Here is a 14,210-nt window from a genome sequence, read left to right as displayed (position 1 = left end):
TGTTCCTAATTGACAAAATAAGATTAATGCTTATGAAGAAATATAAAATCTCATCCCTTCCCCAATATCGCGCCACACCCCTACCCCTTAATTCCCTGGTTGAACTTGATGGACATATGTCTTTTTTCGACCGTACTAACTATGTAACTATGTAACATAACATGGGGGGGGGGGGGGGTCTCCTGGCTGTTCACACAGGTGTGTCATTGCTGTACATTGACCATGCATTGCTTCTGTGGTATTGCAAAGGCAAAGACAAATGCTTCCAGCCATCCATTGCACTAATGGATTGGTCATCAGCTGGCTGTCTATGTCCCGCATCAATATAGACCAAAGTACAGAGGGTTAGGCTATGCTATTGTGCACCTACCTGATGCATCAGAAGGTGCGAGGCCCTTGCTAAATTCTGTGCACAGACTTTGAGATCTATACTTTAGACTGTATCTAAACCTGCTCCAACATGGACTGACATTCTGGCCTACTTTCAGCCGATGCGACTTGTCTGTCGCTGAACAGTCGCTTTTTATGTATTCAGCACCTATGTATAATGTTGTAAAAATGCTCTAGAAGCTAAAGTCGCAGAAATGTCACACATATTTGGCCTGCAACTTTCTGTGCGACAAATTCAGACAGGAAAAATCAGTATAAATCCTTAGAAAATTATCCCCCAGTGTCTCCATCTGCTGGCGGTATTGAATAAGCATTGCTGCACTGATGGGGTATGCATTAGACGAAAAAAAAAGAAGAAAAAGAAGAATAATACGCCCAGAAAAGAGGCGAAAAGGAGAAAAACGTAAAAAAACGTGAAAAAAAAGTAAGAGGAAGAGAAGGGAAAAAAAGGTGGAAATGGGTTTAAAAGTGATTTCGGCGGAGAAATATATATATATATATATATATATATATATATATATATATACGCGCACACACACACATATATATAAACGTATTCTCCGTTGAGATATTGCAGCCGCTGCTGTGTCCAGGCCCAGGAGCCTTAGCACTGTGCTGTGATGTCACTCAATACCACTGACATCACTAGGTGTAAACAACATCTCTCCTTTGCTGTGTATGTGACTATGGAGCTGTTTGGTGATGTCGTCTATTATGGCCTTCATAGAAGCAACAGGAGATTGTTGCATCCATCTAGAACCCTCAGAACTACAGTGCTATGATGTCACTCACTTCCACAGGCCTTGCAGAGTGTAAACAACAACAACCCAGCTTTGTTGTGTATGTAACCATAGGGATTTGTGATGTCACCTACAGCAGCGACAGCTTTATGAGGAGCATCAGCACTGCTCTGCCTGAGCAGAACCATCACCGCCATAGGTTGTCAAATAACCCGGGTTTAACCCACACAGGTAAGTCCAATGGGGTGCAGGCATGTCCTCTATGCTTACAGCTTCCCGTGGGTGTTGGTTTGATACCGTTTGGGGACAGCCAAGGAGGCATCTGCAGGCAACAAAGGTAGGTGTGTGCTTGTGTGTGTGTTTCCTATGCAGATCCTAAGCCCAGTGTCACATGCAAGTAGGAGGAGTAAGAAGGGTTCCTGGCAAATCCGGGTTATGGATTGCATTTAAAAAGGCCCCGTGGGAGTGCAATGGGCCCCTGTCTTGCTGCTTAGCAATAATGGTATGGGTTTAGGTTCTGCTGTGTGTACTGGTGGTTGACTGCCCCCCAGCCCAGAGTGTGCATGGAAAATTGTCTGGCAGCCTCCCTGACAGCAAGCAGTGATAGTGCCCATGAAGGGCACCTTGTTGGGCCCGCCCCTTTCACGGTTATCGCTTCTCGGCCTTTTGGCTAAGATCAAGTGTAGTATCTGTTCTTATCAGTTTAATATCTGATACGTCCCCTATCTGGGGACCATATATTAAATGGATTTTTGAGAACGGGGGCCGATTTCGAAGCTTGCTTCCGTCGCCCTATGCATTGACCCGATATGGCAGTATCTTCGGGTACAGTGCACCACCCCCTTACAGGGTTAAAAAGAAAGATTCCTACTTTCATTGCTACCTGCTTGCTGGCTAGCCAGCTAGCCAGCCCTGTGGGCCTTGCTGCTGCTGCAGCCAAAAAACAAAAGGTGGTGCTGCTGCTGCTTCTGCTGCTTCTGCTTCTGCTTGTGTCTGGCCGCTGTTGGAGCGTCCAGGCACAGGACTTCTGCTGCTGCTGACTAAATGGCCTCCTTAATTGGATCATTTGAGTAGCCAGCACACCTGTGCAGGTAGGGCATGACATGATAGGCAGCTGCCTTGATAGCGGGTGGGTGCTGAATGTTCCTAATTGACAAAATAAGATTAATGCTTATGAAGAAATATAAAATCTCATCCCTTCCCCAATATCGCGCCACACCCCTACCCCTTAATTCCCTGGTTGAACTTGATGGACATATGTCTTTTTTCGACCGTACTAACTATGTAACTATGTAACATAACATGGGGGGGGGGGGGGGGTCTCCTGGCTGTTCACACAGGTGTGTCATTGCTGTACATTGACCATGCATTGCTTCTGTGGTATTGCAAAGGCAAAGACAAATGCTTCCAGCCATCCATTGCACTAATGGATTGGTCATCAGCTGGCTGTCTATGTCCCGCATCAATATAGACCAAAGTACAGAGGGTTAGGCTATGCTATTGTGCACCTACCTGATGCATCAGAAGGTGCGAGGCCCTTGCTAAATTCTGTGCACAGACTTTGAGATCTATACTTTAGACTGTATCTAAACCTGCTCCAACATGGACTGACATTCTGGCCTACTTTCAGCCGATGCGACTTGTCTGTCGCTGAACAGTCGCTTTTTATGTATTCAGCACCTATGTATAATGTTGTAAAAATGCTCTAGAAGCTAAAGTCGCAGAAATGTCACACATATTTGGCCTGCAACTTTCTGTGCGACAAATTCAGACAGGAAAAATCAGTATAAATCCTTAGAAAATTATCCCCCAGTGTCTCCATCTGCTGGCGGTATTGAATAAGCATTGCTGCACTGATGGGGTATGCATTAGACGAAAAAAAAGAAGAAAAAGAAGAATAATACGCCCAGAAAAGAGGCGAAAAGGAGAAAAACGTAAAAAAACGTGAAAAAAAAGTAAGAGGAAGAGAAGGGAAAAAAAGGTGGAAATGGGTTTAAAAGTGATTTCGGCGGAGAAATATATATATATATATATATATATATATATATATACGCGCACACACACACATATATATAAACGTATTCTCCGTTGAGATATTGCAGCCGCTGCTGTGTCCAGGCCCAGGAGCCTTAGCACTGTGCTGTGATGTCACTCAATACCACTGACATCACTAGGTGTAAACAACATCTCTCCTTTGCTGTGTATGTGACTATGGAGCTGTTTGGTGATGTCGTCTATTATGGCCTTCATAGAAGCAACAGGAGATTGTTGCATCCATCTAGAACCCTCAGAACTACAGTGCTATGATGTCACTCACTTCCACAGGCCTTGCAGAGTGTAAACAACAACAACCCAGCTTTGTTGTGTATGTAACCATAGGGATTTGTGATGTCACCTAGAACCTTCACAGCAGCGACAGCTTTATGAGGAGCATCAGCACTGCTCTGCCTGAGCAGAACCATCACCGCCATAGGTTGTCAAATAACCCGGGTTTAACCCACACAGGTAAGTCCAATGGGGTGCAGGCATGTCCTCTATGCTTACAGCTTCCCGTGGGTGTTGGTTTGATACCGTTTGGGGACAGCCAAGGAGGCATCTGCAGGCAACAAAGGTAGGTGTGTGCTTGTGTGTGTGTTTCCTATGCAGATCCTAAGCCCAGTGTCACATGCAAGTAGGAGGAGTAAGAAGGGTTCCTGGCAAATCCGGGTTATGGATTGCATTTAAAAAGGCCCCGTGGGAGTGCAATGGGCCCCTGTCTTGCTGCTTAGCAATAATGGTATGGGTTTAGGTTCTGCTGTGTGTACTGGTGGTTGACTGCCCCCCAGCCCAGAGTGTGCATGGAAAATTGTCTGGCAGCCTCCCTGACAGCAAGCAGTGATAGTGCCCATGAAGGGCACCTTGTTGGGCCCGCCCCTTTCACGGTTATCGCTTCTCGGCCTTTTGGCTAAGATCAAGTGTAGTATCTGTTCTTATCAGTTTAATATCTGATACGTCCCCTATCTGGGGACCATATATTAAATGGATTTTTGAGAACGGGGGCCGATTTCGAAGCTTGCTTCCGTCGCCCTATGCATTGACCCGATATGGCAGTATCTTCGGGTACAGTGCACCACCCCCTTACAGGGTTAAAAAGAAAGATTCCTACTTTCATTGCTACCTGCTTGCTGGCTAGCCAGCTAGCCAGCCCTGTGGGCCTTGCTGCTGCTGCAGCCAAAAAACAAAAGGTGGTGCTGCTGCTGCTTCTGCTGCTGCTTGTGTCTGGCCGCTGTTGGAGCGTCCAGGCACAGGACTTCTGCTGCTGCTGACTAAATGGCCTCCTTAATTGGATCATTTGAGTAGCCAGCACACCTGTGCAGGTAGGGCATGACATGATAGGCAGCTGCCTTGATAGCGGGTGGGTGCTGAATGTTCCTAATTGACAAAATAAGATTAATGCTTATGAAGAAATATAAAATCTCATCCCTTCCCCAATATCGCGCCACACCCCTACCCCTTAATTCCCTGGTTGAACTTGATGGACATATGTCTTTTTTCGACCGTACTAACTATGTAACTATGTAACATAACATGGGGGGGGGGGGTCTCCTGGCTGTTCACACAGGTGTGTCATTGCTGTACATTGACCATGCATTGCTTCTGTGGTATTGCAAAGGCAAAGACAAATGCTTCCAGCCATCCATTGCACTAATGGATTGGTCATCAGCTGGCTGTCTATGTCCCGCATCAATATAGACCAAAGTACAGAGGGTTAGGCTATGCTATTGTGCACCTACCTGATGCATCAGAAGGTGCGAGGCCCTTGCTAAATTCTGTGCACAGACTTTGAGATCTATACTTTAGACTGTATCTAAACCTGCTCCAACATGGACTGACATTCTGGCCTACTTTCAGCCGATGCGACTTGTCTGTCGCTGAACAGTCGCTTTTTATGTATTCAGCACCTATGTATAATGTTGTAAAAATGCTCTAGAAGCTAAAGTCGCAGAAATGTCACACATATTTGGCCTGCAACTTTCTGTGCGACAAATTCAGACAGGAAAAATCAGTATAAATCCTTAGAAAATTATCCCCCAGTGTCTCCATCTACTGGCGGTATTGAATAAGCATTGCTGCACTGATGGGGTATGCATTAGACGAAAAAAAAGAAGAAAAAGAAGAATAATACGCCCAGAAAAGAGGCGAAAAGGAGAAAAACGTAAAAAAACGTGAAAAAAAAGTAAGAGGAAGAGAAGGGAAAAAAAGGTGGAAATGGGTTTAAAAGTGATTTCGGCGGAGAAATATATATATATATATATATATATATATATATACGCGCACACACACACATATATATAAACGTATTCTCCGTTGAGATATTGCAGCCGCTGCTGTGTCCAGGCCCAGGAGCCTTAGCACTGTGCTGTGATGTCACTCAATACCACTGACATCACTAGGTGTAAACAACATCTCTCCTTTGCTGTGTATGTGACTATGGAGCTGTTTGGTGATGTCGTCTATTATGGCCTTCATAGAAGCAACAGGAGATTGTTGCATCCATCTAGAACCCTCAGAACTACAGTGCTATGATGTCACTCACTTCCACAGGCCTTGCAGAGTGTAAACAACAACAACCCAGCTTTGTTGTGTATGTAACCATAGGGATTTGTGATGTCACCTAGAACCTTCACAGCAGCGACAGCTTTATGAGGAGCATCAGCACTGCTCTGCCTGAGCAGAACCATCACCGCCATAGGTTGTCAAATAACCCGGGTTTAACCCACACAGGTAAGTCCAATGGGGTGCAGGCATGTCCTCTATGCTTACAGCTTCCCGTGGGTGTTGGTTTGATACCGTTTGGGGACAGCCAAGGAGGCATCTGCAGGCAACAAAGGTAGGTGTGTGCTTGTGTGTGTGTTTCCTATGCAGATCCTAAGCCCAGTGTCACATGCAAGTAGGAGGAGTAAGAAGGGTTCCTGGCAAATCCGGGTTATGGATTGCATTTAAAAAGGCCCCGTGGGAGTGCAATGGGCCCCTGTCTTGCTGCTTAGCAATAATGGTATGGGTTTAGGTTCTGCTGTGTGTACTGGTGGTTGACTGCCCCCCAGCCCAGAGTGTGCATGGAAAATTGTCTGGCAGCCTCCCTGACAGCAAGCAGTGATAGTGCCCATGAAGGGCACCTTGTTGGGCCCGCCCCTTTCACGGTTATCGCTTCTCGGCCTTTTGGCTAAGATCAAGTGTAGTATCTGTTCTTATCAGTTTAATATCTGATACGTCCCCTATCTGGGGACCATATATTAAATGGATTTTTGAGAACGGGGGCCGATTTCGAAGCTTGCTTCCGTCGCCCTATGCATTGACCCGATATGGCAGTATCTTCGGGTACAGTGCACCACCCCCTTACAGGGTTAAAAAGAAAGATTCCTACTTTCATTGCTACCTGCTTGCTGGCTAGCCAGCTAGCCAGCCCTGTGGGCCTTGCTGCTGCTGCAGCCAAAAAACAAAAGGTGGTGCTGCTGCTGCTTCTGCTGCTTCTGCTTCTGCTTGTGTCTGGCCGCTGTTGGAGCGTCCAGGCACAGGACTTCTGCTGCTGCTGACTAAATGGCCTCCTTAATTGGATCATTTAAATAGCCAGCACACCTGTGCAGGTAGGGCATGACATGATAGGCAGCTGCCTTGATAGCGGGTGGGTGCTGAATGTTCCTAATTGACAAAATAAGATTAATGCTTATGAAGAAATATAAAATCTCATCCCTTCCCCAATATCGCGCCACACCCCTACCCCTTAATTCCCTGGTTGAACTTGATGGACATATGTCTTTTTTCGACCGTACTAACTATGTAACTATGTAACATAACATGGGGGGGGGGGGGGTCTCCTGGCTGTTCACACAGGTGTGTCATTGCTGTACATTGACCATGCATTGCTTCTGTGGTATTGCAAAGGCAAAGACAAATGCTTCCAGCCATCCATTGCACTAATGGATTGGTCATCAGCTGGCTGTCTATGTCCCGCATCAATATAGACCAAAGTACAGAGGGTTAGGCTATGCTATTGTGCACCTACCTGATGCATCAGAAGGTGCGAGGCCCTTGCTAAATTCTGTGCACAGACTTTGAGATCTATACTTTAGACTGTATCTAAACCTGCTCCAACATGGACTGACATTCTGGCCTACTTTCAGCCGATGCGACTTGTCTGTCGCTGAACAGTCGCTTTTTATGTATTCAGCACCTATGTATAATGTTGTAAAAATGCTCTAGAAGCTAAAGTCGCAGAAATGTCACACATATTTGGCCTGCAACTTTCTGTGCGACAAATTCAGACAGGAAAAATCAGTATAAATCCTTAGAAAATTATCCCCCAGTGTCTCCATCTGCTGGCGGTATTGAATAAGCATTGCTGCACTGATGGGGTATGCATTAGACGAAAAAAAAAGAAGAAAAAGAAGAATAATACGCCCAGAAAAGAGGCGAAAAGGAGAAAAACGTAAAAAAACGTGAAAAAAAAGTAAGAGGAAGAGAAGGGAAAAAAAGGTGGAAATGGGTTTAAAAGTGATTTCGGCGGAGAAATATATATATATATATATATATATATATATATATATATATATACGCGCACACACACACATATATATAAACGTATTCTCCGTTGAGATATTGCAGCCGCTGCTGTGTCCAGGCCCAGGAGCCTTAGCACTGTGCTGTGATGTCACTCAATACCACTGACATCACTAGGTGTAAACAACATCTCTCCTTTGCTGTGTATGTGACTATGGAGCTGTTTGGTGATGTCGTCTATTATGGCCTTCATAGAAGCAACAGGAGATTGTTGCATCCATCTAGAACCCTCAGAACTACAGTGCTATGATGTCACTCACTTCCACAGGCCTTGCAGAGTGTAAACAACAACAACCCAGCTTTGTTGTGTATGTAACCATAGGGATTTGTGATGTCACCTAGAACCTTCACAGCAGCGACAGCTTTATGAGGAGCATCAGCACTGCTCTGCCTGAGCAGAACCATCACCGCCATAGGTTGTCAAATAACCCGGGTTTAACCCACACAGGTAAGTCCAATGGGGTGCAGGCATGTCCTCTATGCTTACAGCTTCCCGTGGGTGTTGGTTTGATACCGTTTGGGGACAGCCAAGGAGGCATCTGCAGGCAACAAAGGTAGGTGTGTGCTTGTGTGTGTGTTTCCTATGCAGATCCTAAGCCCAGTGTCACATGCAAGTAGGAGGAGTAAGAAGGGTTCCTGGCAAATCCGGGTTATGGATTGCATTTAAAAAGGCCCCGTGGGAGTGCAATGGGCCCCTGTCTTGCTGCTTAGCAATAATGGTATGGGTTTAGGTTCTGCTGTGTGTACTGGTGGTTGACTGCCCCCCAGCCCAGAGTGTGCATGGAAAATTGTCTGGCAGCCTCCCTGACAGCAAGCAGTGATAGTGCCCATGAAGGGCACCTTGTTGGGCCCGCCCCTTTCACGGTTATCGCTTCTCGGCCTTTTGGCTAAGATCAAGTGTAGTATCTGTTCTTATCAGTTTAATATCTGATACGTCCCCTATCTGGGGACCATATATTAAATGGATTTTTGAGAACGGGGGCCGATTTCGAAGCTTGCTTCCGTCGCCCTATGCATTGACCCGATATGGCAGTATCTTCGGGTACAGTGCACCACCCCCTTACAGGGTTAAAAAGAAAGATTCCTACTTTCATTGCTACCTGCTTGCTGGCTAGCCAGCTAGCCAGCCCTGTGGGCCTTGCTGCTGCTGCAGCCAAAAAACAAAAGGTGGTGCTGCTGCTGCTTCTGCTGCTTCTGCTTCTGCTTGTGTCTGGCCGCTGTTGGAGCGTCCAGGCACAGGACTTCTGCTGCTGCTGACTAAATGGCCTCCTTAATTGGATCATTTGAGTAGCCAGCACACCTGTGCAGGTAGGGCATGACATGATAGGCAGCTGCCTTGATAGCGGGTGGGTGCTGAATGTTCCTAATTGACAAAATAAGATTAATGCTTATGAAGAAATATAAAATCTCATCCCTTCCCCAATATCGCGCCACACCCCTACCCCTTAATTCCCTGGTTGAACTTGATGGACATATGTCTTTTTTCGACCGTACTAACTATGTAACTATGTAACATAACATGGGGGGGGGGGGGGGTCTCCTGGCTGTTCACACAGGTGTGTCATTGCTGTACATTGACCATGCATTGCTTCTGTGGTATTGCAAAGGCAAAGACAAATGCTTCCAGCCATCCATTGCACTAATGGATTGGTCATCAGCTGGCTGTCTATGTCCCGCATCAATATAGACCAAAGTACAGAGGGTTAGGCTATGCTATTGTGCACCTACCTGATGCATCAGAAGGTGCGAGGCCCTTGCTAAATTCTGTGCACAGACTTTGAGATCTATACTTTAGACTGTATCTAAACCTGCTCCAACATGGACTGACATTCTGGCCTACTTTCAGCCGATGCGACTTGTCTGTCGCTGAACAGTCGCTTTTTATGTATTCAGCACCTATGTATAATGTTGTAAAAATGCTCTAGAAGCTAAAGTCGCAGAAATGTCACACATATTTGGCCTGCAACTTTCTGTGCGACAAATTCAGACAGGAAAAATCAGTATAAATCCTTAGAAAATTATCCCCCAGTGTCTCCATCTGCTGGCGGTATTGAATAAGCATTGCTGCACTGATGGGGTATGCATTAGACGAAAAAAAAGAAGAAAAAGAAGAATAATACGCCCAGAAAAGAGGCGAAAAGGAGAAAAACGTAAAAAAACGTGAAAAAAAAGTAAGAGGAAGAGAAGGGAAAAAAAGGTGGAAATGGGTTTAAAAGTGATTTCGGCGGAGAAATATAATATATATATATATATATATATATACGCGCACACACACACATATATATAAACGTATTCTCCGTTGAGATATTGCAGCCGCTGCTGTGTCCAGGCCCAGGAGCCTTAGCACTGTGCTGTGATGTCACTCAATACCACTGACATCACTAGGTGTAAACAACATCTCTCCTTTGCTGTGTATGTGACTATGGAGCTGTTTGGTGATGTCGTCTATTATGGCCTTCATAGAAGCAACAGGAGATTGTTGCATCCATCTAGAACCCTCAGAACTACAGTGCTATGATGTCACTCACTTCCACAGGCCTTGCAGAGTGTAAACAACAACAACCCAGCTTTGTTGTATATGTAACCATAGGGATTTGTGATGTCACCTAGAACCTTCACAGCAGCGACAGCTTTATGAGGAGCATCAGCACTGCTCTGCCTGAGCAGAACCATCACCGCCATAGGTTGTCAAATAACCCGGGTTTAACCCACACAGGTAAGTCCAATGGGGTGCAGGCATGTCCTCTATGCTTACAGCTTCCCGTGGGTGTTGGTTTGATACCGTTTGGGGACAGCCAAGGAGGCATCTGCAGGCAACAAAGGTAGGTGTGTGCTTGTGTGTGTGTTTCCTATGCAGATCCTAAGCCCAGTGTCACATGCAAGTAGGAGGAGTAAGAAGGGTTCCTGGCAAATCCGGGTTATGGATTGCATTTAAAAAGGCCCCGTGGGAGTGCAATGGGCCCCTGTCTTGCTGCTTAGCAATAATGGTATGGGTTTAGGTTCTGCTGTGTGTACTGGTGGTTGACTGCCCCCCAGCCCAGAGTGTGCATGGAAAATTGTCTGGCAGCCTCCCTGACAGCAAGCAGTGATAGTGCCCATGAAGGGCACCTTGTTGGGCCCGCCCCTTTCACGGTTATCGCTTCTCGGCCTTTTGGCTAAGATCAAGTGTAGTATCTGTTCTTATCAGTTTAATATCTGATACGTCCCCTATCTGGGGACCATATATTAAATGGATTTTTGAGAACGGGGGCCGATTTCGAAGCTTGCTTCCGTCGCCCTATGCATTGACCCGATATGGCAGTATCTTCGGGTACAGTGCACCACCCCCTTACAGGGTTAAAAAGAAAGATTCCTACTTTCATTGCTACCTGCTTGCTGGCTAGCCAGCTAGCCAGCCCTGTGGGCCTTGCTGCTGCTGCAGCCAAAAAACAAAAGGTGGTGCTGCTGCTGCTTCTGCTGCTTCTGCTTCTGCTTGTGTCTGGCCGCTGTTGGAGCGTCCAGGCACAGGACTTCTGCTGCTGCTGATTAAATGGCCTCCTTAATTGGATCATTTGAGTAGCCAGCACACCTGTGCAGGTAGGGCATGACATGATAGGCAGCTGCCTTGATAGCGGGTGGGTGCTGAATGTTCCTAATTGACAAAATAAGATTAATGCTTATGAAGAAATATAAAATCTCATCCCTTCCCCAATATCGCGCCACACCCCTACCCCTTAATTCCCTGGTTGAACTTGATGGACATATGTCTTTTTTCGACCGTACTAACTATGTAACTATGTAACATAACATGGGGGGGGGGGGTCTCCTGGCTGTTCACACAGGTGTGTCATTGCTGTACATTGACCATGCATTGCTTCTGTGGTATTGCAAAGGCAAAGACAAATGCTTCCAGCCATCCATTGCACTAATGGATTGGTCATCAGCTGGCTGTCTATGTCCCGCATCAATATAGACCAAAGTACAGAGGGTTAGGCTATGCTATTGTGCACCTACCTGATGCATCAGAAGGTGCGAGGCCCTTGCTAAATTCTGTGCACAGACTTTGAGATCTATACTTTAGACTGTATCTAAACCTGCTCCAACATGGACTGACATTCTGGCCTACTTTCAGCCGATGCGACTTGTCTGTCGCTGAACAGTCGCTTTTTATGTATTCAGCACCTATGTATAATGTTGTAAAAATGCTCTAGAAGCTAAAGTCGCAGAAATGTCACACATATTTGGCCTGCAACTTTCTGTGCGACAAATTCAGACAGGAAAAATCAGTATAAATCCTTAGAAAATTATCCCCCAGTGTCTCCATCTGCTGGCGGTATTGAATAAGCATTGCTGCACTGATGGGGTATGCATTAGACGAAAAAAAAGAAGAAAAAGAAGAATAATACGCCCAGAAAAGAGGCGAAAAGGAGAAAAACGTAAAAAAACGTGAAAAAAAAGTAAGAGGAAGAGAAGGGAAAAAAAGGTGGAAATGGGTTTAAAAGTGATTTCGGCGGAGAAATATATATATATATATATATATATATATATATATATATATACGCGCACACACACACATATATATAAACGTATTCTCCGTTGAGATATTGCAGCCGCTGCTGTGTCCAGGCCCAGGAGCCTTAGCACTGTGCTGTGATGTCACTCAATACCACTGACATCACTAGGTGTAAACAACATCTCTCCTTTGCTGTGTATGTGACTATGGAGCTGTTTGGTGATGTCGTCTATTATGGCCTTCATAGAAGCAACAGGAGATTGTTGCATCCATCTAGAACCCTCAGAACTACAGTGCTATGATGTCACTCACTTCCACAGGCCTTGCAGAGTGTAAACAACAACAACCCAGCTTTGTTGTGTATGTAACCATAGGGATTTGTGATGTCACCTAGAACCTTCACAGCAGCGACAGCTTTATGAGGAGCATCAGCACTGCTCTGCCTGAGCAGAACCATCACCGCCATAGGTTGTCAAATAACCCGGGTTTAACCCACACAGGTAAGTCCAATGGGGTGCAGGCATGTCCTCTATGCTTACAGCTTCCCGTGGGTGTTGGTTTGATACCGTTTGGGGACAGCCAAGGAGGCATCTGCAGGCAACAAAGGTAGGTGTGTGCTTGTGTGTGTGTTTCCTATGCAGATCCTAAGCCCAGTGTCACATGCAAGTAGGAGGAGTAAGAAGGGTTCCTGGCAAATCCGGGTTATGGATTGCATTTAAAAAGGCCCCGTGGGAGTGCAATGGGCCCCTGTCTTGCTGCTTAGCAATAATGGTATGGGTTTAGGTTCTGCTGTGTGTACTGGTGGTTGACTGCCCCCCAGCCCAGAGTGTGCATGGAAAATTGTCTGGCAGCCTCCCTGACAGCAAGCAGTGATAGTGCCCATGAAGGGCACCTTGTTGGGCCCGCCCCTTTCACGGTTATCGCTTCTCGGCCTTTTGGCTAAGATCAAGTGTAGTATCTGTTCTTATCAGTTTAATATCTGATACGTCCCCTATCTGGGGACCATATATTAAATGGATTTTTGAGAACGGGGGCCGATTTCGAAGCTTGCTTCCGTCGCCCTATGCATTGACCCGATATGGCAGTATCTTCGGGTACAGTGCACCACCCCCTTACAGGGTTAAAAAGAAAGATTCCTACTTTCATTGCTACCTGCTTGCTGGCTAGCCAGCTAGCCAGCCCTGTGGGCCTTGCTGCTGCTGCAGCCAAAAAACAAAAGGTGGTGCTGCTGCTGCTTCTGCTGCTTCTGCTTCTGCTTGTGTCTGGCCGCTGTTGGAGCGTCCAGGCACAGGACTTCTGCTGCTGCTGACTAAATGGCCTCCTTAATTGGATCATTTGAGTAGCCAGCACACCTGTGCAGGTAGGGCATGACATGATAGGCAGCTGCCTTGATAGCGGGTGGGTGCTGAATGTTCCTAATTGACAAAATAAGATTAATGCTTATGAAGAAATATAAAATCTCATCCCTTCCCCAATATCGCGCCACACCCCTACCCCTTAATTCCCTGGTTGAACTTGATGGACATATGTCTTTTTTCGACCGTACTAACTATGTAACTATGTAACATAACATGGGGGGGGGGGGGGTCTCCTGGCTGTTCACACAGGTGTGTCATTGCTGTACATTGACCATGCATTGCTTCTGTGGTATTGCAAAGGCAAAGACAAATGCTTCCAGCCATCCATTGCACTAATGGATTGGTCATCAGCTGGCTGTCTATGTCCCGCATCAATATAGACCAAAGTACAGAGGGTTAGGCTATGCTATTGTGCACCTACCTGATGCATCAGAAGGTGCGAGGCCCTTGCTAAATTCTGTGCACAGACTTTGAGATCTATACTTTAGACTGTATCTAAACCTGCTCCAACATGGACTGACATTCTGGCCTACTTTCAGCCGATGCGACTTGTCTGTCGCTGAACAGTCGCTTTTTATGTATTCAGCACCTATGTATAATGTTGTAAAAATGCTCTAGAAGCTAAAGTCGCAG

The 14,210-nt window shown here is 46.1% G+C and overlaps 6 non-coding genes across 6 annotated transcripts; all 6 read left to right on the top strand.

Moving 5' to 3' along the window:
* Positions 1-1,780: 1,780 nt before the first annotated feature.
* LOC130343370 (U2 spliceosomal RNA) lies at positions 1,781-1,971 on the top strand. The gene has a single exon (XR_008882711.1). It is a non-coding gene; the product is annotated as a U2 spliceosomal RNA (small nuclear RNA).
* Positions 1,972-4,054: 2,083 nt separating this feature from the next.
* On the top strand, positions 4,055-4,245 carry LOC130343358 (U2 spliceosomal RNA). The gene has a single exon (XR_008882700.1). It is a non-coding gene; the product is annotated as a U2 spliceosomal RNA (small nuclear RNA).
* A 2,068-nt stretch (positions 4,246-6,313) lies between these two features.
* On the top strand, positions 6,314-6,504 carry LOC130343426 (U2 spliceosomal RNA). The gene has a single exon (XR_008882758.1). It is a non-coding gene; the product is annotated as a U2 spliceosomal RNA (small nuclear RNA).
* A 2,090-nt stretch (positions 6,505-8,594) lies between these two features.
* On the top strand, positions 8,595-8,785 carry LOC130343414 (U2 spliceosomal RNA). The gene has a single exon (XR_008882747.1). It is a non-coding gene; the product is annotated as a U2 spliceosomal RNA (small nuclear RNA).
* Positions 8,786-10,862: 2,077 nt separating this feature from the next.
* On the top strand, positions 10,863-11,053 carry LOC130343402 (U2 spliceosomal RNA). Its single transcript, XR_008882735.1, has one exon. It is a non-coding gene; the product is annotated as a U2 spliceosomal RNA (small nuclear RNA).
* A 2,085-nt stretch (positions 11,054-13,138) lies between these two features.
* LOC130343390 (U2 spliceosomal RNA) lies at positions 13,139-13,329 on the top strand. The gene has a single exon (XR_008882724.1). It is a non-coding gene; the product is annotated as a U2 spliceosomal RNA (small nuclear RNA).
* Positions 13,330-14,210: the final 881 nt, after the last annotated feature.

The sequence above is a fragment of the Hyla sarda genome, unplaced genomic scaffold (assembly GCF_029499605.1).
Source record: "Hyla sarda isolate aHylSar1 unplaced genomic scaffold, aHylSar1.hap1 scaffold_679, whole genome shotgun sequence".
In the NCBI taxonomy this organism is placed as follows: Eukaryota; Metazoa; Chordata; class Amphibia; order Anura; family Hylidae; genus Hyla; species Hyla sarda.
The sequence above is the reverse complement of the archived record's forward strand: the minus strand, read 5'-3'. Positions and strand labels throughout refer to the sequence as shown.